Source organism: Chiloscyllium plagiosum, chromosome 19 (assembly GCF_004010195.1).
Source record: "Chiloscyllium plagiosum isolate BGI_BamShark_2017 chromosome 19, ASM401019v2, whole genome shotgun sequence".
Lineage (NCBI taxonomy): Eukaryota > Metazoa > Chordata > Chondrichthyes > Orectolobiformes > Hemiscylliidae > Chiloscyllium > Chiloscyllium plagiosum.
Genome location: NC_057728.1, coordinates 12,884,512 through 12,908,686, shown reverse-complemented (window position 1 = coordinate 12,908,686; position 24,175 = coordinate 12,884,512). Strand labels below are relative to the sequence as shown.

The window sequence follows — 24,175 nt, the reverse complement described above, 5'->3', positions numbered from 1 at the left end:
AGCAGTATATAACTTAAATGGAGAATGACTGTGGAATTCCAAAGTCCTATATATCCAAATGCATGAGTCACAAAAAACAGTTACATCAAGTAATCAAGATTAATAGATTTTATTTAGAAGAGGAACTGAACATAAAAATAAGAATGCTATGCTTCAATTATACAAGGTATTCATTGGACTACATCTCAAATACTGTGTGCTGTTTTGGTCTCCTTAGTTTGTAAATGATATAAATGTGTTGGAGGTAGTTCAAGGGAGGTTTCATAGATTGATACCTGGAATGAATGAGATATCATATGAAGATAAGATTGGATAGGTTGGACTTGTTTCCACTGGAAGAGTGAGAGGTGACTTGATTGAAGCGTACAAGATCTTAGATGGACTTGACAAGATGAAAGTATAAATGACATTTCCTCTTACGAGTGGCTCCAGAACCAGGGAAACAGTTTTAAAATTAGGGGTTGACATTTGTAGGACTGAAATAACAGTATTTTATTTCATCAGTTTTGTGGAAATTAGGAACAATTAGCCTCAGAAGGCAGTTGAAGTAAGGACATTAAATATTTTTAAAGCAGAGGTGGAAATATTCTTGATAGGCAAGGATTATCGGGTTTAAATGGGAGTGTGGAATTTGAATCCATTATAGATCAGCCATGGTTTACTGAATGGTGGAGCAGGTTCAAGGGGCTAAATGCTATATTTCTGCTCCTATTTGATATGTTCAAATGAACCTGCAGGAAGGAGTGCTACAAGTTGTACCATTGAGGAGAGATGCATGTTATTTGCAAAACCAGAAAACATATTTTAAAATTCACCAAACAGTCCGATGTTTGTTCATGAGATTTTCTTTCTTCTTGTCATCTTCAAATGAACCTTCCCACCCCAATCCTACATTTTCAATAACTGCTACTGTTGCTTCTCCAGCTTACCTTATCACATTCTGGGGCAGCACTTTCCCTTGTGCAATGTAAAAGAATATACGACATCTGAAGACTACATAATGGCTAAAGTCTCAAATAGATAGGTAAAACATGCTTCCGTCTAAATTTTCCTGCAAGGCAGTAACTTTTTAAGCTCTTATGAATAAAGGGCACCTTTCCCATCACCCCGCCATCTCAATTCTGAGACTTTAGGGTAAATTTTCAGACTTTCAGCTGACTACATAGTTGTGTTGAAACTCATCAGACTTGCAGATTACTTAGTAGCATCAATAACTAGCATAAGGTGCCCAATTTTATTACAAAACTTGTAAAACAAATTGATATAGAAGGGACAAACAGCCAGACAATTAAAAAAATCAGAAGATTAATTGTGGTGCAAATAGATTTCCAGAACCAGATGAATAAATAGGTGCTCTGGACGTTTTTGGTCCAATGCATCTGTAATGGTGGACCTCAAAGTTGAGTTCTAAAGGGATTTTTTAGGCTCACATTTGCCAGGAAGCGCATTATGCCTGCACATGGGGAGGATACAGAATGCAGCATCTGTGTGCCTCTGGTACATTTCGGATGAATGCACAGGATACTGTTCACATCAGCCAGATGTCCGGGTCATGTAGTTCATTGCTCTGTTCCTTCTATTCTTAACAGCAGGAAAGGTTATTATATCTCCCTCCCACAGAAAGTACAGCAAAAGCAGAAGGGCAAGCAGAAGTTTTACCAAATAGAAAGCTTTTTAAATGCTCGAGGTCCAATCAACTCCACATATGAGATTCACATTCCAACTGTCCTTAATGAGAACCTCTTTTGGGAAACAGTTTGAAACATGAGCAATTAGGTCAATTTAAATCCAATTATAAAATGATAGGTATTCTGAAAGTCCATTTTTGCTTATCGATGCAGGACACTGTCATTTTATATTTCTGCTGAGTAGGCAATCAATGTTCAGTTTGTCACCTACACCTTAGTTCCCTACTTTAGGGCATTCTATTGTTATTTGGCATCTTTGCTTCATTTACATGTTTTGACAGATTGGCCAAATCGTGTTAACCTGACTGCCTGAAGTGCCGCATCTCAATATAATCCTTGCAACTGGAAGGAAACAAGGAACATAAAAAGATAGACACAATTTTCATTTACACATACCTTTCAAAAACTCAAAGCTCTTCAACATAATTAAGTACTTTGCAAATTAAATACCATTATAAGTATGAAAGTTTACTTTATATTTTGCAGTGGAACTTTTCAGCTTATGTTATACTTCTTGGGACAGACTATAATTGAAAGGAAACTGAGTTTATTAATTGACCATTCTAGTTTCTAAGACTGAGACTGAAAACAAATACTTGTGGTTGAAGCCCTATACAAGGAGACAGAGTTTTCAGAACTGAATAGATGACGATGGGTCTACTAGTGCATTACAGGTGGTCTGAAGAAGCCAGAGCGAAGTCCAGAAATAGAGTATAAAGAAAGAAATAGTTGATACTACTTGAAGATACAATTGATGGATTTGCCATCCAGACTAAGTTAAGGAAGTGCTGCTGCTTTATGCCATTCGTACTGAACACTATGCCCATTACCTCGACAACAGTATCTCACAGTAAAATCATGGAACTTCTGTAGGACTTTGTGGCTGAGACTGAGTTGAAATTTTATTGTTGGAACAGCACAGCAGGTCAGGCAGCATCCAGGGAACAGGAGATTCGACGTTTCGGGCACAGGCCCTTCTTCAGGAATCTGAAGAAGGGCCTGTGCCCGAAACGTCGAATCTCCTGTTCCCTGGATGCTGCCTGACCTGCTGTGCTGTTCCAGCAATAAAGTTTCAACTTTGATCTCCAGCATCTGCAGACCTCACTTTCTCCTCGGCTGAGACTGAGAACCTACAAGCTGATTAGTATGCCAAACCAATTATTAGTTGTATTTGGCTTTAATATGTAGGTTAAGGTTTATATTCAACCACAATTTGTTTGTTCAGGTTTAACCTATGTTGATTTTGGGTTTTTTGTACAGTTTACCAAATATTTGTTGTTTGCTTTATTTAATGTTTGCATTTTAAAAAAATTCTTCAGTTTAAACTGTAGAATCTTGTGGCTTTGTTCCTTCAGTAAATAATTGGGACTTTGGATTTTGTCTTCTTTAAAAGAAACTTGTCCCAACAACAATTTGTACACAGCAAAAACAATAACTATTTTGCACCATTTATGACACATGAATGAATTTTCTAATAAGGGGATGAAAAAGGCAAACCATTATAGAAGAAAACAGATTATTCACTCACGTTGTCTCAAACTCACAGAAGTAACCAAGTCCATCTAATAGCTTAGTGATTAGATAGATCAGAAGTTCATTGTTGGCAGAACAGGAAACATTATGCAGCTGCAACTCTCACCTAAAAGGGCAGTTTCATTTTCACTTGGCAGAAAAAGAAACATTACTAGCAACTTCTTATTTCCAAATGGTGGTGGGAGTGAAAGAAGTGCTGCAGGACCCATTATCCTGTTTGGGATCTCTAGGCAACCATGTCAAAGAATGTGGTTGCCAGAGTAAAGGTACAGAGTGCATTGGAAGAACAGGACAAAGTGAGGTGAAGAAAAGTTTCTGTCAAGGCATGGTTAGTCAGCAGTTCTCTGTTTTAAGATGAATGTGTTTCGTAATTAACCCAATGGCTATGGAGTGCTTTGTTTTTTGTCCTCAGATTGTCAACACTCATAGTTGTCATTGACATTGGAGCGCAAAGTAAAGAAATAACCCTGGAATCTTACTCTACATATCAAACAATCCTGATATAGGGTGGATTTCTTGACAGTGTCGAGAGTGTGTTGCTGGAAAAGCACAGCAGGTCAGGCAGCATCTGGGGAGCAGGAGAATCGACATTTCGGGCCAGAGCCCTTCCTCAGGAATGGCAATCGATGTCATGGTGGCGGTTTGAAATGAAGAGGTCAAGGGCAGGTAGCAGGCCAGCATGGGATGTCCTGGAGGATGAGGTGTGTTGGAGGCAGGAGAAGGGGTTCTCGGTGGGTGGGAAAATGTCTTGATTGGGAAAGTAGGCATGGAGGTGGAGGCGGTGGAAGAAACATTTGAGGTTGCAGCATGTGTCGAACTCATTAATCTGGGAATGTAGGGGGATAAAGGTGAGGCCTTTACTGAGGGCTAAACATTCGTCCTCAGTGAGGGGGAAGTCTGGGCGAATGATGAACACACGGCAGGGCTGGGAGCCAGGACCTAGAGTGGGGCTGGAGTTGGAGGTGGGGTGGGGGCTAGGACCTGGGGTGGGGCTGGAGTTCGAGGTGGGGGCACAGACAGTGGCTTGAATGGGCATGGTTATGGGGTCAGTAGTGACGTCCCCAAAGGAAGTGATGCTTACAAAGGGGGCAGAAGTGGTGCTGACGGTAGGGTTACCGGGTGCGGAAGTGATGTCATGGCGGGAAGGGCAACGTTACTGTAGGTACTCGGCTGCTGACGTCAGTGGCGGCAGAAGTGGCATCACCAATGGCCCCTACCAGCAGGCGGAAGTGACTGTTGCAGCAGCAACCACAGGGGCGGAAGTGATGTTCAAGGCAGGTAACACGTTTGTGATAGTGAATCCAGCAGTGTCGGTGTCTCCTGCGGTGGTAGTCTTCTCTGCAGTTGCGGAGGTGGTTGTGTGGACACTGATCTCGGAGGTGGTGTGGTCGGCAGGGGCTGCTGTCTGTGCGGCGGCGGGGGAGGAAGTGATGTCATCGAATGCCCCAGTGGTCGTGGAAGGAGCGGTGGTGTGGCTAATGGCGTCTGGGCCAGGAGAAGGTTAAGGAAGGTTCAAGGGAGCCCATGTATGGAGGGAAGTACATGGAAGTTTGTCTAGCTTATGTTCTTTGATGTCCGATGCAGTAGATAAATACCATTTGTTGAGAGCATGTATCCTCCTGAGGATTTAGAAATACAGAGGTCCACTGCAGGTCTAGGAAAGTGTGGCTCTGAGCTGGGGCAGGATTGACTGCAGGTAGAGCAGAAGGCAGCTTACGGCTGATAGCATGGAGCGGAGGATCAGGAAAGAGAATCGATGATGAAGGTTTTGGATTTGTAGTGTGTACTGAGTATCCTGTTCAGGTCCAAATTGGGTTGGTCTAAATGTAGTCTGGAGTTCATGTGGTTCCATAGGCAGGTACTGAGGAAGGAGATGTGGTTGCGTTAGTGAGTCTGCTTGAGGACGTGGCTGAAGAGCTTCAGGGCAGAGGAGAGGACTTGGAGGGGGGGGGGAGGTTACTGTGAGAGAGGGACTCACTGAGATCTTTGTAAAGAGAGGAGGAGAACTTCTTCAAGTAGGCATCATTGGAAGAGGCTTCACAGTGAGGTTAAAATCAACTAGAGAAAGTGAGGACTGCAGATGCTGGAGATCAGAGGCAAGAGTGTGTTGCTGGAAAAGCACAGCAGGTCAGGCAGCATCCGAGGAGCAGGAGACATCTCGGCCAGAGCCCTTCATCAGGAAAGGATTTCTTGACAGCCAAGGTGACATTGCCCTTTATGCCACTGTCATTACGAATTAGTCTGTGTGTTGCCCTATATGTTAGCTCATGTAACATATACCACAAAGATCAGGTCTTTTTAAGACAGGTGTCTTGAAGTTTATCAGCAACAATTAATTGCATCTCTGCAATACAAAGTCTAGGTTCTATGCTTAAGGAGGCTACTTTACATTACATATCCATAACTGATTGATTGAATGCACTACACTGTCTCCATTGCACTGGGTAACTGAATGTGAGCTGGTACCAATATACCAGAATGTCACATGACATAAACTCAATAATTGTCTTAAAGGTACAAGCACACCTGTTCTGAAACTTAAGCAATATCACCACCTCACCCCCACACCTTAAAGGAGTGAGAACACTTTCTAATAAAATGAACAGCGGTATATCTTTCAGTTAATGTGTACATGAACGCACCTTTCTGATAACATGTACAAGGTGGCAAAATGACGCCTTGTCTCAACTTGCTTAGGTATTGCTTTCATGGATATACACATGACCAGATCTAATCCTTTTATAGTTTGCACAGATTGGCAGTGTAGCTTCACTCTTTGATATGCTTCAAAGGTTTTGAGCATTGCTCATCACAATATCATAGACCCAGGCTGGACACAACAATATAGTGTCTTATTCATATGAAAATCATGTACTCTTATATTTTAAGCTGGTTCAAATTGGGATTACTATCTGTATGCTCATTGATCATGGTCTTGTATCATTTCCTCCATTCTCTCCAATGATGTGCCTTGCACCTGTGCTTAGGTGGTGGCAGTGTGGGAGCAAAGAACAGCATGGATCTGTCTTCCACACCTGAGAGTTGCTGCTAAGGGGAAACTGTTGCCTTGAAGAGTTGCATGGTCATTCAACATCTTGGCAAGTTGTTTGGTATTTAATGCTCATGGATTTTACAAACAGTCCATTCTGTGAGTGCTGTAGAGAATTTCCTGCATGTATCTTGGAAAAGTGCACTAGAGTACTGCACACCATTATTGAGGAACACAAAATATACAGAGTGACAATTCATCAACAACAGTTGCACTTGTGGTACCTTTGAATTTTCGAACAAAAGAGTATTTCATAAATTAATCAGTTAGCGGAACATAATCATGTCCTTGGCCCTGGAAAACAACGTGGCAATCCTGCACTACGGTTGAAAATGAAACTCATGTGGGATAAGACATTCTCTTGCTGAGCAGAAAATTGGCACTTAATTGGTGCAATTATTCAACAAATGCATTGAAAAGGGTTTGTAGCATTGAAGATGATTATCACATATTGGCCTTTTGCAGGGAAAATACAACTGTTTCTTTTTGTGGAGCTCAGTTGACAAAAGACAACTCCCACCATTACTTGTGCACCATCACCACCCACTACCATATATCACATGGAAATAATGCTTGGAAGAAAATGTAGCAGGCGCTGCCCAACAGTTACAGAATCAAGGATAACAAAAGAGAGCATGTTATCACACTGTTCAATAGCCTAGTTTGTCTGACTGCTAAACTGTCCAAAGTGATAATACTTGAACATTAATGGCCTACCTCACAAGGTACCAGACCTGGTCTCAAAGGGTTAGTTTGAGCCATAAATGACAGGATATGTTGTTTTCTGTCTTTCATTCTGTGTTGAAATCTGAACCCCATGCAGGGGCCAATGATGAGGATGAACAATTACCCCCTCGCAATGGTACAGCACAGGCAAAGATTAGTTATGATGGCTACCGTCTGCTGTCTCCTTTGAAAGGCAGAATTGCAAAGAATTTACAACAATCAGCTATTCAGCCCCACTGGTGTATAACAGTTTCTTTAGTCCATGCAAGCTTGATGCCCCACAATGCCTGGCATTTCTTGGCATTTTTAAAAGTCCATTGTGCCCCCAAATAAGCACTGACTGTCTCAATCTACCCAGTACAGTTCTTGACCCATTGCCCTAGGCTTGGCAGACAGGGGGAAGTCCACGTCCAGCTGTGCTGGCAGGGACATGGAGGTCCTGCTGGACAGAGTTATATCCAGGATGTTCTCTTCTCTCAGGAGTAGCAGTCAAGGCCACAACACCAGACCACTGCCAGTCTGATCCAAGGTTGCCATCTGGGTTAAAGCAGCCTCAACCGTTTGGAGAAATGTCTGGCTGATGTCCTTCTCTCGTCCACCAGTGTAAGTATCACCAGCTTTCCTCTGCGACATCACAATTACTCTACCGCTGCTATTGTACTACTGCCCATCAAGGCCAATGCTCTACCTCTCTCACTATTGCCTGAATAACTTCCCTCACTCGCTCCCACCCACCATACCCCCAACATCACTAACCCAGCATGCCTGCTGCACTACTAAATCTTTAGTAGTGCAGCAGGCATGCTGGGTTAGTGATGGACACCTCCCCACTTCCATCAAGAGTAATAGGAGTGCCATTCAGTTTCAATTCCTTTAATACCATACCACAACATAGCAGAAAGAGTCAAGATGGGTGAAAGGCTGCCTGACGTTCAGTTACTCACTGCTAATGAGGAGACCATCCAGACTTGGACTGTCCCTAACAGCTGACTGACCATTTCCAAGCCCTGCGCTGGTATCGGAGACAATCTTTGACTCACTGGTCCCAGGAGCCCCTGACTGAAGGCTATCCTCTTGATTTGGCTGTGACCTGCTGACAACCATGACAAGCTTCTTCCTTTGTGTTTACACCAAACGGCAAAGCAAGATACAAGTAATCTGAGTCTGAATTTGCCAGAGATCCAATCTAATTTCCATGACACATCTTCTCAACGTCCAGCTTATCTGGTGAGTTTGAAAAGATAGAAAGCTGAAAGTAAACCACCAGCAGAGTTGGGCAATCAACAAGGCATTTAATATGCTTTCATCCCCCTCAATTGTCAATTTGCTGCTACCGAGTAATAATCTCCCCTGGCACTTGTGAAAAGCATAAAGGTAATGGGTCCAGGCAGCGGGCCATGGACAGGGTAATTTCTACTGACTGCCTGCCCCTCTTCCATGGTTATGTTTGAGTCTGGGTGTCTTTGGCTAGGGAGCACGCATTGTCCACCAATGATCTCAATGCCTTTAGGGAGAGATGGGAACTGTGGGGTTGGAATGGCTTTATTTCCCCCTCCAACTCCATTTTTATTGCATCCCCAATCTCCCCCTTCACTCTCCTCATGTACGTATTGGATTTTGCTTTTTCTACTGGTCACATGGGTGTTGTCCGGGTAGTGGAAATATTGAATAAAATGTTTTCGCACCACCGTGTCGTTACTGAGTAAGAAAATCATAAAGGTTGGAGTGAAAGGCTGGTGCAGTGGCAGTGTCGCTATGTGCGAGAAGGCCTGAGTTCAAATGTCACCTACTCCAGAGGCATGTAATACCATCTCTGAACAGGTTGATTAGAAGATATCAAAAAGGTAGAGCAAGATGCTCCTGGCATTGAGATTGGACTTCCCATCCAATCTGCCACAAAGCTCTCCATTGCCCTTGTCACTCTCACCCCTATAAGATCCTGACCAATAAAACCTTCCACTCTTTATATTCTAGTTATAGTGCATGCAATGCCAAACTGAGCACACTCTGCGAGCAGCAGTCTGATTCCACTCCACTCTAGACTCAGACTGAACTTGAATCCTGCGTTATAAGGTCATGACTAAATAGAAACTGCTTGACAACAATCTAATCTTGGCAATTTAATTGCTCCCTTAATTACAACTGGCATGCCAACTTGAATTATAAAGCAATGTACTGGCAAGACAAAATGAGTAATGGGGCCAAGGAAACCATTGCTGCTTAAGTCTTAGCACATTTCTTGGCTGTTTTCACCTCTATTTGTCAATTGTTAGACATGAACCAGCAGTATTAAAATCTCAAACTTCCCATTCCAGATAATATTTCAAGTGCTTTTTGCATTGACAGGATATAAATCACAAATCATGTTCTCTATATTAATCTTGTTTAGCAGCTGAATATGAAAGCGTTCAATGCCCATGACTGTACTTATCCATGATTAGCATTTGCAGCATATTAGTAATTAGTTTAAACTTTCTTTCATAGTCAAAGGTCATAAAAATTCTCCCACCTACTGATAATTTAATCCTTCAATAATAATCTCTCACAAAACTGATGAACCGATGCAGACTGTTTAGGAGGAAAAAAGATAGTTTACGGAATTTATGGATGCTGGCAATTTAAACTGTAATAATGTTGACAAAGCTTCATACAGAAACATGCTGATAAACACACTGAGCTATCATATGAGTAGCACAATTGTGGTGACTCAGATGGTCGCGCTTCTTATCAAGGCATCCTTCAGGCTACTTTTCTGCGACATCAAAGCTGCATTGAAATCATTGGAAAAGAGAATCAAACAGAGTGTAAAATGTCTGGCTGACAGACACTTTAACCAAAGCTCTGTCCTAACTCTGTTAAAGCCAAAAGTGTGTGAAGTTGTTTTAATTTAGTCTTGAGGCAATCTAGCTGTTGAACCCAAGTACAGTCTTATCTTTGATAACAGGCGAAAGTGAGGACTGCAGATGCTGGAGATCAGAGTCAAGATTAGAGTGGTGCTGGAAAAGGACAGCAGGTCAGGCAGTATCTGATGAAGGGCTTTGACCCGAAAATCGATTTTCCTACCCTCGGATGCTGCTCCTTGGCACCATTTTAATCTTATACAGAGATTAGATTACATTACAGTGTGGAAACAGGCCCTTCGGCCCAACAAGTCCACACCGACCCGCCGAAGCGTAACCCACCCATACCCCTACATTTACCCCTTACCTAACACTACAGGCAATTTAGCATGGCCAATTCACCTGACCTGCACATCTTTGGACTGCGGGAGGAAACCGGAGCACCCGGAGGAAACCCATGCAGACACAGGGAGAATGTGCAAACTCCACACAGTCAGTCGCCTGAGGCGGGAATTGAACCCGGGCCTCTGGCACTGTGAGGCAGCAGTGCTAACCACGGAGCCACAGTTATCTTTGATAATAGTCAGGCACCCTTAATTGAAATTATGTATGGAATGGCTCAGAGCTTTTGCAAACCTGTAATACAGTACATCACTTGCCAATATAGTTGTTAGTGCTTGTAATAGTAATTTAATAATTTACCATAATAATTTTTGTTTTCTCTCTCAAAATGCTGTCTTCAAGAAAGTGCTGATGCCTCCTTATTTTATTACATTTTAGGCTTTTCATTCAACTTTGCAACTAATTCTGAGACTGGGTTATATAAGTTAGACATTCAGGCAGGTTGTTTCTGCTGGTAGGTGAAACTAGGACGAGGGAACATGGCCTCAGGATTAAGGGGAGTAGATTTAGGACAGAGATGAAGTGGGGCTGCTTTTCCCAGAGAGCACTGAATCTATGGAATTCTCTGCCCAAGGAAGCAATAGAAGCAACTTCATTAAATATATTCAAGACACAGTTGGATGGGTTTTTGCATGGTAGGGGAAATTAAGGGTTATGGGAATAATGCTGTTAGGAGGTACTGAGATGATGGAATCGATCAGCCATGATCTTAATGAATGGCAGAGCAGGCTCGATGGACCAAATGGTTAACTCCTGCTTCTATTACCATGAAACTATGAAAGAATGTGAGAGGTTACATAGCACTTTGGACAATATCAGTCATGATTCAGTGGTAGTACTCTGGTCTCTTTAGAAAAGGTGCAAGTTTCGCTCCAGAGATTTGACACCATAACCAGGCTGATATAGCAGTGCATATTTGAGGGTGAGCAGTATCATTAAAACAGCCATTTTTTTTCAGGTAAGACATAGGACTGACTGTTCAATTATATGTAGATGGTCCTATAATATTATCCTGATGAAGGGCTTTTGCCCGAAACGTCGATTTTACTGCTCCTCGGATACTGCCTGAACTGCTGTGCTTTTCCAGCACCACTAATCCAGAATCTGGTTTCCAGCATCTGCAGTCCTTGTTTTTACCTATAATATTAGCCCAGTGTTCTGGCCAACATTAATCTCGAACCAATGAGTATCAACAACAGGGTCAAGGGCACTTTGCCATCTCAAGGTTGTTAGTAAAACTTTACTGTTTACATGTTACTCACACTAGAAGAAGGACTATGCTTCAGAAGTGGGTCATCCTGAGGATGTGGAGACTTATACAAATACAAGTTTTGACTTCCTTTCATGTTCATCTTGATCAACTGAAATTAAATTAAATAAGTGCATATACAATTTTAACATTTGACATGATGTTTACTAATTAACTGTGTCTGTTTCAGCGCAGCACTCCCTTTGAACCATCCAACAAGACAATTAACCTTCAAAGAATAAAAGCAAATAAAAAGAATCCTCAGTAATTATAATCATGTAAAAGATGTCTATGTGGCCATTTGTGGGAACTTGGCATAAACAATTTCACTCAGTGACCCAACACTCAATCATTTTAGTAATTCTCAGCACTGGCTTTTAACACAACATGCAAGGAGGATTCTTTATTGTTTAAATCAAATATTTTGGTATTCACCGTCTTAATTAGACAACTGCTAAGACTTAATTGTTGTCTCTGTCTTTGTAGCTAAACTCCAGCCAGATGCTTGGCTATGTTGTAGTGACATCCACATTGCAACTTGTGTTGAAGAATAAACTAAAACACTCCATTTACTGTTATCCCTTGCGATTATTTCTGTTGTCTCAAAATGCATTATCATACATTGCCACATAAACGTAATAAGGCTAAAAGTGGTGCATATTAATGACAACATTGCACCACCTCACAATATCGTACAATTCTGCTTTATCATATTCATGCCATAATTTTTAAATTCATCCTTTGGAAGGAGTACAGGAAGAATGTGCAAACATAAATCAATGAGATATGATAGTTAGATTCTGATTTGGGTTGATTGAGTCAGGGAGGATGTCAATGGGTTACACCATACCTTGCCTTGAAAGTGAAAAATTGACTGTTAGTTACCTCATTCATTCCATTGCTATACCAGAGAATTTTTTTTAAAGTTATCATCCAACAATTCTGTTGGAAATACTTAACAGGTGATTAACAGTGTGTAGATCAGGATCCTGGTCCATTGCGTTGGCTTTAAGAATCAACAAATGTTTATTTGCAGATACATCTTACTTAGACTACTTCCATAGCTGACTTTTCCTGGAACAGATCACTGTCCTGTCAAGAAGGGGGCCACTCTGCAGAGAGAATGGTTGATCAGGGGTCTCTCCTACATTTAATGCTTGCTATAGGCATTTCAGAAGGATTTACAGGTTAATAACCAATCTGTTTGGACATGTTTATGAATGCACCTTCTACGGTCAGAAAGCCCTTTAGGACTTGTGCTGAGAGCATTTGCTCCATACATAGGTATATTACACTGTACCACAAGATCTCTACTCGACATAATGTTAAGCACATAGTAGAATAGAATTGCCCTTGCTTAGTAGAGTGGTAGTGTCCGTTAATGTGGGTCAGAAGGCCTGGGTTCAACTTCCACCTGCTCCAGAAATATGTCACTGTGTGTTTGAAGAGGTTGATTAAAAATATCTATATAGTAGAACCTCAATTATCCGAAGGAGATGGGCGGGGAGTATTTTGTTCAGATAACCAATTATTTGGATAACTGATCTGATCATAAACAAGCAGTAATTTGAGTACCGGTTGTCGAACATGTCTCAGTTATCCACCAGTGGATCCATCATAGAGTCATAGAGTCACAGAGATGTACAGCATAGAAACAGCCCCTTCGGTCCAACCCGTCCATGCCGACCAGATATCCCAACCCAATCTAGTCCCACCTGCCAGCACCCGGCCCATATCCCTCCAAACCCTTCCTATTCATATACCCATCCAAATGCCTCTTAAATGTTGCAATTGTACCAGCCTCCACCACATCCTCTGGCAGTTCATTCCATACACGTACCACCCTCTGCATGAAAAAGCTGCTCCTTAGGTCTCTTTCATATCTTTCCCTTCTCACCCTAAACCTATGCCCTCTAGTTCTGGACTCCCCGACCCCAGGGAAAAGACTTTGCCTATTATCCTATCCATGCCTGTCACTAATTTTGTAAACCTCTATAAGGTCACCCCTCAGCCTCCGACACTTCAGGGAAAACAGCCCCAGCCTGTTCAGCCTCTCCTTGTAGCTCAGATCCTCCAACCCTGGCAACATCCTTGTAAATCTTTTCTGAACTCTTTCAAGTTTCACAACATCTTTTTGATAGGGAGGAGACCAGAATTGCAAGCAATATTCCAACAGTAATCTAACCAATGTCCTGTACAGCCACAACATGACCTCCCAACTCTTGTACTCAATACTCTGACCAATAAAGAAAAGCATACCAAACGCCTTCTTCACTATCCTATCTACCTGCGACTCCACTTTCAAGAAGCTATGAACCTGCACTCCAAGGTCTCTTTGTTCAGCAACACTCCCTAGGACCTTACCATTAAGTGTATAAGTCCTGCTAAGATTTGCTTTCCCAAAATGCAGCACCTCACATTTATCTGAATTAAACTCCATCTGCCACTTCTCAGCCCATTGGCCCATCTGGTCAAGATCCTGTTGCAATCTGAGGTAACCGTCTTCGCTGTCCACTATTGGATAATTGATGTTCGGATATTTGAGGTTGTACGATATAAGACTAGTTATTACACTGTTAGTGATCCAAACGACTGGATTAAAAATCCAGAGAACATACATTAAAATCCCACAATCATATTTTGAGAATTTGAATAGAGTTTAGAAAGTCAGGAAAGAAAATATTGATATCAGTAAAAGTGACCATGATGCTGTCAGAGCCAATCAGATTCACGCAAATCCTTTGTGGATGGAAACTTGTTGTCAGTCACACTGGCCTATATGTCTCCCTCAACGTGGTTGACTGTTAGGTAAAAGTAAAGCTACCACAGTCTTACCAGATCGTAGGCTGCTCTGTCATTAAAGAATGGTGAATTAGACCTAAGGGTCAAGGTTGAGACAGAGAGTCCTCCAATGTAACCTCGGATGATGTTACATTGGACCGATGCTGTTGGCATCACTTGACGTTACACACCAGCCATCCAGCCACCTGAGCTAAAAAGCCCTTCTAAATAACTTGGCAAGCCATCCAATGAAGGCATTAGGAGTGGGTAAAAAAAATGTCAACTTTGTACATATTGCCCATAGCCCCATGAATGAATGGATGTATTGAACCATTTGAGTGGGATACCAAAGAAACATGATTCTAGTTGTTATCTTTTCTCAGCAAAAATTGCTGACCTCAGCTAGGCAAAAGTAAGGAGTTAAAATGTGGAAAATTACTTCAAAACACTTCTTTTATTCTGATCTCAAATTGAACCCAGCAGCCTGGTCTTCACTTTGTGAAAGATTTCATTGCAATGATGGCCTGATGGAAAGTCTGATAAATGATTTCTCTAAAGCAAAACTGTAATTTTGACTCCCGTTGTTGCCAATGAAAATTAATTTTAAAAATTGATTTTTAAACAGGAATGTTTCGTAAAGACAATCTAAGTTCAAACCCTTTTGTACATCACCTAGCAGCCTTTGCTGAGACATTTTTTTAAAGCAACACATCCTGTAATCTCAGTGTATTCCAAAAGCCTCAAAACTGCCATCTGGATGTCACATAGTCCTACTAGAATAATGCAAATTAAAGGAATTGATTGTGTTGCTAACTTTAGTCTTTCGCCTAAAACACCTTGACGAGAATGCAGCTGAGCTTAAGTGTTGCCTTTGCAGCACGTATTCCATGTATTTTGCAGATAGAATATTCCACCAAAATCCTGTCTTCCCTCTCAGGTGTATTTAACAGAGAGCATATGGCATTATTTCAAAGAACAGGACGTTGCCAGTGACCTGGTCAATGGCAATCCCTCAGCTAACATGAATTAAGGAGATCATTTGCTCATTGTCTTATTGCTATTTGTGGGGCCTTCTATGTTGTAAGTTGGCTGCTTTGCTTTCTTTACTATACAAGCATGTTAAAGTATTTTAATTGGCCGATGCAGTCATCGGGAGTACTAAAAATGTATGTGGCACAACTGAAACATTGCCTTTTCAGTTACTTTAATTTATGCTTGATATCTCAAGCCTGTATATAAATGTGTGGTTTGGAGAGTAACAGCACATTCCTTCACTATTGCAATCTTGCTGCCTAATCGTCTCCCATTGGTCTTCCTCTGCTTCCTCTCGACTATTCTACTTTCATAGTGGAGTTTCCAATGGGAACATCACTGTTTCTGTTTGTCAGGTGAAATTAAAACATGCCAACAGCAATAGAACAAAAGCTGTTCAACAAATAAAAAAAGCTGTTTTTAAAGAGAAAATCGAAGAAGAAAAAACTTCACTAAGAGCCTCATATTACTTTTAGTAGGGGACTTTTCAATAACATTTACATGAAACATATCAGTTGGGAAGTCCAGATAGCTGTTTTTGCAGGCTAAATTTGGAAATTGTGCACTTCCAATGTAACTAATGGGAATTGTACAGATGTCCTAATTACATAATTGCAAATGCTTTTTCATAGAATAATGAAACTGCCATCTGTCTACAGGCAGCAACTTCCTGCGCCCTATGTCTGCTCAACTAAACATGCACATTAAATTTAATTATTTTTATGACCAGTGAAGAAATGGGACTAGAATCTTGATCTTAACACTGATAATACCATTATTGCACATACACAGGGTGTATCTAGCCTGAATTTCTTCCACCCAAATTTCAGGCTAGATACACCCTGTGTATGTGCAATAATGGTATTATCAGTGTTAAGATCAAGATTCTAGTCCCATTTCTTCACTGGTCATAAAAATAATTAAATTTAATAAGACTGGTGATATGACCAATTATGTAGCTCTTGCAATGTCAAAGGACAACATCAAGAAGTCTGCTGAGTTTCTTTTGTCAACAACAAATAGTTAGTTTAACACCAAAAATAAATATTCCATCAAAGATGCAAATGTTACTGATAAATAGTTTGGATTATGGAAATATATAACCTTAAACAAAAATTAACCTTAAACATAAACCTGCAGATTTACTCGACATTGAGAGAAACAAGTAAAATTTAGAGCGCTGAAAAGCGTTAACTAATTTATGCCACATTCTAAGAGCTCTGTTACTTAATGAGCTAGAATAGCTAATGAGTCAAAAACCAGAATGAAACTAAATAACTATCTACCATGTGCAATCCAGCAGAAGCAAGCTAGACTCTGGATGCATACATAGTGATCTGTGACTGTGAGTTATAGTCTGGGCTGTTAAATAAACCTGAATGAGATTTGTAAGTAAATGAATCCATGCTACTCAATCTGTGTTACTTACAAGAAATATGGTAAATCTTTAAAGCACTTTAGCCAAATAAAAGTTAAACTCATGAACAAAGATTGATTCAAATGGTACTATTTTCTCAGTCATCTACAGGCCAGCTGTTGGTATTGGGGTTTATTCCTGGAACAATTATAGCTGGCTGATTTCCTGCAACTGGAGAATCTTCTCCAGGAACTCTCCACGAGTGAAAAAGATGACTTCTGGTAGGTTTTCAGCTCAGTCACATTACTGAGAGGAGTTACAAAGAAAGAGAGACCAGTGCATTATTGCTACTCAAGGAAGTCTCAAATTCTCCTTCACACTGAGTTCAACAAATGCAATAGTTTGAAATCACCCATAAACTTGTCTGCAAAATCTCTCTCTGAATGCTTTTCAGCCTGCCTGACTTCATCCAAGCTCCATGTTCTTTGCAGGTGCAACATTGTTGCTGTTGCAACCAGCGTATTTTCTTTAGCAAAGTTTCCTTTGTTTAAAAGTTTAAGATATATTTGTAGAGTGTACTATCTTTGGAACATATCTCTACATTGCATCAGATTATGCTAGTCTGTGGATATGACACATTGAAATGACCACCAAATACAAGCACTGAAAACTGTGTTAATTTTCCACTTCCAGTGCCATGATGCAGAAATTAAGCCATAAGCAAACTGGCCACAAACTGGTTTCTCAGGCTTGTACATGACTTTACAATGAGAATCTTGATACTACCCCAAGTTATAGCCTCCCCTAAAGTGTCTATTCTTAAAAGTCAGGATATAATTCTCTAATAATGTACATTCTATTCTTTTTAATTCCTGGAATAAATGTTGCTGGATACAAAAGTGAAATAAATTAGCTGTGTTTACAAGTCTTCGGTTTTAAAATGATACGCTGGACACATTATGAGAGAATTATTTTAGTTACCCTCATGTAAGTTTATATTGACACATTACATGAAGCCATTGAAGTAGCATTCACTCTCAAAATCTGTTCCAAGGTAAGCTAATAAATGGAGTAGAATGACATATCAACCACAAGGTGACACCACAACCCTTTTAGTTTAACTATCAGAAGAATACTAAGAACTCAGATCAATGAAAATCCAAGTGTGCTTTGAATAACATAACTACCTACAGTCAGCAAAATAAATATACATACTAACTTACAAAATAGGAGCATAAGAAGACCATTCAGCCCCTCAGGCCTGCCCTGCTGTTCAATAAGATTATGCCTGATCTGTTCGTACTCAAATTCCACATTCCCATCTACCCCTGGTCACCCTGGATGCCTTGACTATTATTCTACCCCTGTCTTAAAAAATATTCAATGAGTCTGCCTCCACCACCTTCTGAAACAGAGAACTCCAAGACCACACAAAGCATCAGGGAGAGAACAAAAATTGTCCTCATCACAGTCCGGAAAGGGTTAAGTTCCCTCTATTCCGTCTGGCTGCACAGCTAATGCGAGGTTCTGCTGATTGACATGTTGCATTGGCTTCTGCTTCCAGAAACCACTGGCATATAAGGACCTTGGTGGTCTACACTGCAGAAAAAATCATTAGAGGGACCGTCAATCAAGACCGTGTAGAATATAATACACTTCAATCAAGTCACCCCCCTCTCTGCTAAATTCCAATTATGTCAGGCCAACTGGGGCACAATGATAGTACTTTCAGGTCTGAGATTTACAAAGTTGTTAAGTTCCAGGACTTCAGTCAAATATCAAAGTAGATACCAAGCACTAAGATAGCAGTGGAATGTCAGAGGTGTTAATTCAGATAAGATATCAAAATTAGGTCTTACTTGCTTACGCAATTAAATATAAAATATCATGTGGTCTCATTTTGAAGAAAAGAAGGGTGCTCCCTGGTCAACATTAATCCCTCAAACTGTATCACTACATTGGATTATTTGGTTACAGGAATACTGCTGTTCAGGGGAGTTTGCTGTGCATAAAATAGTCACCGTGTCTCCAACATAATAACAATAACCGCCCTGTGGCAAACAATTTATTAGCTGTAAATTCCCTGAGGTTGTGAAAACTGTTGCGTGGATGCTAATCTTCTGTTTCTCCAAAATGTGGCCATCCAAGTAAATTTGCATTCAAGAATGGATCTGAACTGCACAGATGTAGCCCCACAAGTGTTCACTAAAAAAAAACACAATTTTCTGCTTTATTTAATGGCACTTCAGTCAATCTTACTTTACACAAACGTACAAATGCTTAAGTTAGGAGTAGAAATGGGCTATTTGGCCCTTGAGACTGGTTCACCATTCAATAACATTTTTGCCTTAATTTTAGTTTCCTGTCTACCCCAATTCCCCTTGTTAACCAAGAATCTATCAACCTCAGCCTTAAAAATACTCAATGATGTAGCTTCCACAGCTCCCTGGGAAAGGAATTCCACAGATTTCACAACTCACTCAGAAAAGACTTCTCCTCATCATCATCTCAAATTTATTTTTAAACTGTGTTCCCTTAGATCTAATAGTTGTTGAACAAAGAGACAGTGGTTAGCACTGCTGCCTCACAGCACCAGAGACCTGGGTTCAAATCCCACCTCAGGCGACTAACTGTGTGGAGTTTGCACATTCTCCCCGTGTCTGCATGGGTTTCCTCCGGGTGCTCCGGTTTCCTCCCACAGTCCAAAGATGTGCAAGTCAGGTGAATTGGCTATGCTAAATTGCCCATAGTGTTAGGTGAAGGGGTAAGTGTAGGGGTATGGGTGGGTTGCACTTCGGCGGGTTGGTGTGGACTTGTTGGGCCGAAGGGCCTGTTTCCACACTGTAGGTAATCTAATCTGTAGGTAATCTAATCTAAACCTTGGAGTGCAGATTCATAGCTCCTTGAAGTGGGGCCGCAGGTAGGTAGGAAGAAGAATTTGGTATGCTTTCCTTTATTGGTCAGTGCATTGAGTACAGGAGTTGGGAGGTCATGTTGCAGCTGTACAGGACATTGGTTAGGTCACCTTTGGAATATTGCGTTCAGTTTTGGTCTCCTTCCTATTGGAAGAATGTTGTGGAACTTGAAAGGGTTCAGAAAAGATTTATAAGAATGTTGCCACAGTTGGAGGATTTGAGCTGTAGGGAGAGGTTGAATAGGCAGGGCTTGTCTTCCCTGGAGCATCGGAGGCTGAAAGGTGACCTTATAGACATTTATAAAATCATGAGGAGCATGGATTTGGTAAATAGACAAAGTCTCTTCCCTGGGGTGTGGGAGTTCAGGACTAGAGGACATAGATTTAGGGTGAGAGGGGAAAGATATAAAAGAGACCTAAGAGGCAACTTCTTCACACAGAGGGTGGTGCATGTATGGAATGAGCTGCCAGAGGAAGTGGTGGAGGCTCGTACAATTACAACATTTAAAAGGTGTCTGGATGGGTATATGAATAGGAAGGGTTTGGAGGGATATCGGCTGGGTGCTGGCAGTTGGGACTAGATTTGGTTGGGAGATCTGGTCGGCATGTACAAGTTAGACCGAAGGGTCAGTTTCCGTGCTATACATCTCTATGACTCTATGGGGAGACAATTCTTCAGCGTTTACCACATCAATTCCCATCAGGATTGGATATGCTTCACTTAGATCATTTCTCATTCATCTAAACTCCATTGAAACAGTCCTAAACTGTCCAACACTTTCTAATAGACATCCCCTTTATCCTGGAAGTAGAGTGAGCACCATGAGCTTTTTCAATTGCAATAATATTATTTCAGAGGAAAAGATCTGATTTTGGTACTCAAGACATTGTTTCATCAATGCCCTATATGACAATGGAAAGACATCCCCACTTCCATATTCTATACCCATTGTAATATTTGACAAAATCCCATTTGCTTTCCTAATCAGTTGCTGCATTTAATGCTAACTTTTTATGGTTCATGAATCCGCATATCTAGATTGTTCTGTACCTCGATTCTACAATCATTCTCCATTTCAATAGTGTGTTGTTTTTCTATTCCTCCCACATAATGTTCCATCTTTCAAATTTTGCCTATTTATTTAACCTATTTAAATAAATTTGGTATCTCTCAATAGCCCTTTTAAAACATAGTTATGGATCTAACATTGTGTCATCAGAAAATTTAGCAATCTTATATTTGGCCCCTTTGTCCAAGTCGTTGACATATATTGTCAATAGTTGGCTTGCACTCATTACATTTTTACAACCTATTTATTTCTATTATTGCTGTTAGATGACCAATCCCCTGCTAATTCTCATATATTACGTACTGCACCATGAGCACTTATTTTATCTGTAACCTTTGATGTGGCATCTTGTCAAATGCCTTTTGGAAATCTAAGTATACCTCATCCAACAGTTACTCATTATCTACATTGCTCATTACTTCTTTAAAGAACTTGAATAAATTAGTCAAGTCTTATTTTCCTTTCACAAAGCATTGCTGACTCTGCCTGGTTGCATTGTGATGTTCTAAATGGTCTGCTGCTTCAAGAGTCATTTTTTAAAACATCTGAGGATGAAGACTATCAGAAAATCGAAAGAACTGTGAAAGCTGAAAACAAGAAGCAAAACCAAAAACAGAAATTGTTCAAAGAACTCAACAAGTCTGGCAGCATCTGTGAAGAGAACTCAGAGTTAATGTTTTGGGTTCAGTGACCCTTACTACTAGACCTGCTGAGTTTTACCAGCAATTTCTGTTTCTGGTTTTGTTGGTGAAGACTCAGAACCTGGAGACTGTCAGCTTTTAGTTCCAATAATTTTATCAACAAGCATTCACTGATGATTATAATTATTATAAGTCTGTCCCTCCATTTTTCCATTTCTCCGTTTATTTGTATCATCTTCATTGTAGACAGATATAAAATATCTGCCAACTAATTCACCATTCCCTTATTTTCCCTTATTAATTCTCCTGATACACACTCTAGTAGACCAATGCTCAATTTACGTGCTCGTTTCCTTTTAAAATATCCGTAGAAACTCTACCTAACTATTGATAAATTTCAAGCTAGCTTTCTCTTATACTTGAATTCCATTCTCATTATTATCTTTGTTATTCTTTACTTTCTTGTCAACATTCTGTTTAATTACCCAACCTGTGATTAATTTCTGCTGAATTGTATGTTTTTGTTCCTGTCAATTTGGTACTACCACCAACTATCTTCATGATTCACAGATGGCGCATACTTCCTTTAGTATATTTCTTTCTCACTGAAATGAATCTTTGCTGACTGTTATGAAATATCTCTTTAAAAATCTGCTACTGCATTTTTATTGTCAGATCCCTTAACCTAATTTCTTGGTTCATTTTAGCTAATTCATATTTGCTCTCATTTAGTTTAAAACATTAGCCTTGACACACTCCTCTCTTCCTCAAACTGAATGTGAAACTCAATTATGTTATGACTTTTTCACTACCTTCACTATGAGGTGATTAATTAATTCTATCCCCTTGTACATTGAATAACGTTCTTTGGGTCTAAAACATGCTACTCTCATAAACTGTGTCAAAAACACTTTATGAACTCATCTTCCAGGCTTCATTTGCCAATCTGATTTTTACAATACATACACTGGTTAACATCCTACGTGATTATCACCATACCTTTCTTACAAGCACCATTATTTCTTCCTGTGAACCTTGTTAGAAAATATTGCTACTGTTAGGATGCCTTCAAGGTATTTTCACAAGTTTTTCTTTTACTTTAACTATTTCTTCTTCCCACCCTAAGGGATTCTACACCTTGATACTTAGAACCACGGCCATTTCTGAGTATTGTGCTCATGCCAGCCTGAACTAACAGAATTACCTCAGCACCTATTCCTACCATCGGTCCTTCTAAAACTTCATCTACTGTTGAATATTTAGGTCTCAGCCTTCATCATCTTGCAGTGATGTCTCTATAATGGCTATGAAATCATACATATATTTCTTCCTATTTGAGCTATAAATTCATCGATTTTCTTATGAATGCTACACAGATTCAGATTTAGTTCTGTATTCACTATTGTTGCAACCTTTAATGCTATCTGCTATCTTAAATTTGTACAATCTGTCCATTCCCACGAAGCTCTGGTTATCATGACCCTGTGGGACAAAGTGGGGACTGCAGATGCTGGAGACCAGAGATGGGAGTGTAGTGTTGGAAAAGCAGAGCAGGTCAGGCAGCATCCGAGGAGCAGGAGAATCGACATTTCAAGCATAAGTCCTTCATCAGGAATGAGGCTTGTGGGCCGGGGCTGAGGGGGGGATGGGGTTGGCAGGAAGTAGCTGGGAAAGCTATAGGTGGATGAAGGTGAGCAAGAAGGTGAGAGGTTAGAGGGGGCAGTGATGGATGGGTCCAGAGGGCAGTGCCGAGTTGGAGGCTTGGGACTGGGATAATGTTGAAATCCACATTTACCCGTGTGGTTGCAGGGTCCCAAGATGGGATAAGAGGCATTCCTCCTCCAGGCATCGGCTAGTAATGGTTTGGCGGTGGAGGAGATTCAGGACCTGCATATCCTTGACGGAGTAGAGGGGGAGTTGAAGTGTTCAGCCACGGGGCGGTGGGGTTGGTGGGTGTCCCAGAGATGATCTCTGAAACGATCCGCAAGAAGGCATCCTGGCTCCCTGATATAGAGGAGACCACACCGGGTGCAACGGATGCAGATGACATTGGTAGAGGTACAGGTGAATTTCTGACAGATGTGGAAGGATCACTTGAGGCCTTGGACAGAGGTGAGGGGAGTGGTGTGGGCACAGGTTTTGCACTTCCTGCGGTGACAGGGAAAGGTGCTAGAATTGGGGTGTGGGCTGGAAAGGCGTGTGGACCTGACAAGGGAGTCGCAGAGGGAATGATTTTTTCAGAACGCTGATAGGGGTGGGGAGATAAATATATCTCTGGTGGTGGGGTCCGTTTGGAGGTGGCAGAAGTGGAGGAGGATGATACGTTGTATGAGGAGGTTGGTGGGGTGGAAGGTGAGGATTGGGGGGGGTTCTGTCCTTGTTACGTTGGGAGGGGTTGGGTTCAAGGGCAGTGCCCACTGACCCCCACAGCTACCTAGACTACACCTCCTCCCACCCTTGCTCCTGAAAAAATGGCATCCCTTATTCCCAAATCCTCCACCTCCGCCACATCTGTTCCCAGGATGACCAATTCCATCTCAGAAAGTCCCAGATGGCCTCCATCTTACACGATCGCAACTTCCCTTCCCACATGGTTGACGATGCCGTCCAGCACATCTCCTCCACTTCACACACCACTGCGCTTGAACCTCCCTCACCTTCATCCACCTATCGCTTGCCCAGCTACCTCCCGCCAACCCCACTCCTTCCCATTTACCTCTCAACCCTGACCCACAAACTTCATTCCTGATAAAGGACTTATGCCCGAAATATCGATCCTCCTGCTCCTCGGATGCTGCCTGACCTGCTGTGCTTTTCCAGCACCACATAAGAGAGTATGGTGCTGGAAAAGCACAGCAGGTCAGGCAGCATCCGAGGAGCAGGAGAATCGACG

At 41.2% G+C, this 24,175-nt stretch overlaps 1 protein-coding gene and 1 long non-coding RNA gene across 9 annotated transcripts in view; one reads left to right on the top strand and one right to left on the bottom strand.

The window, feature by feature from the left end:
* Positions 1-24,175, bottom strand: part of LOC122559526 (metabotropic glutamate receptor 8) — a 443,931-nt gene that overhangs the window by 263,057 nt on the left and 156,699 nt on the right. The gene's annotated exons all lie outside the window — the stretch shown is intronic.
* Positions 1-24,175, top strand: part of LOC122559528 — a 118,427-nt gene that overhangs the window by 58,315 nt on the left and 35,937 nt on the right. The window contains exon 2 of one of the 5 annotated variants that reach the window (XR_006314451.1): positions 7,477-7,599. The exons of the other annotated variants lie outside the window; for them this stretch is intronic. This is a non-coding gene — a long non-coding RNA (uncharacterized LOC122559528). The remainder of the gene's footprint in view (positions 1-7,476; positions 7,600-24,175) is intronic. 5 annotated transcript variants of the gene reach the window in all.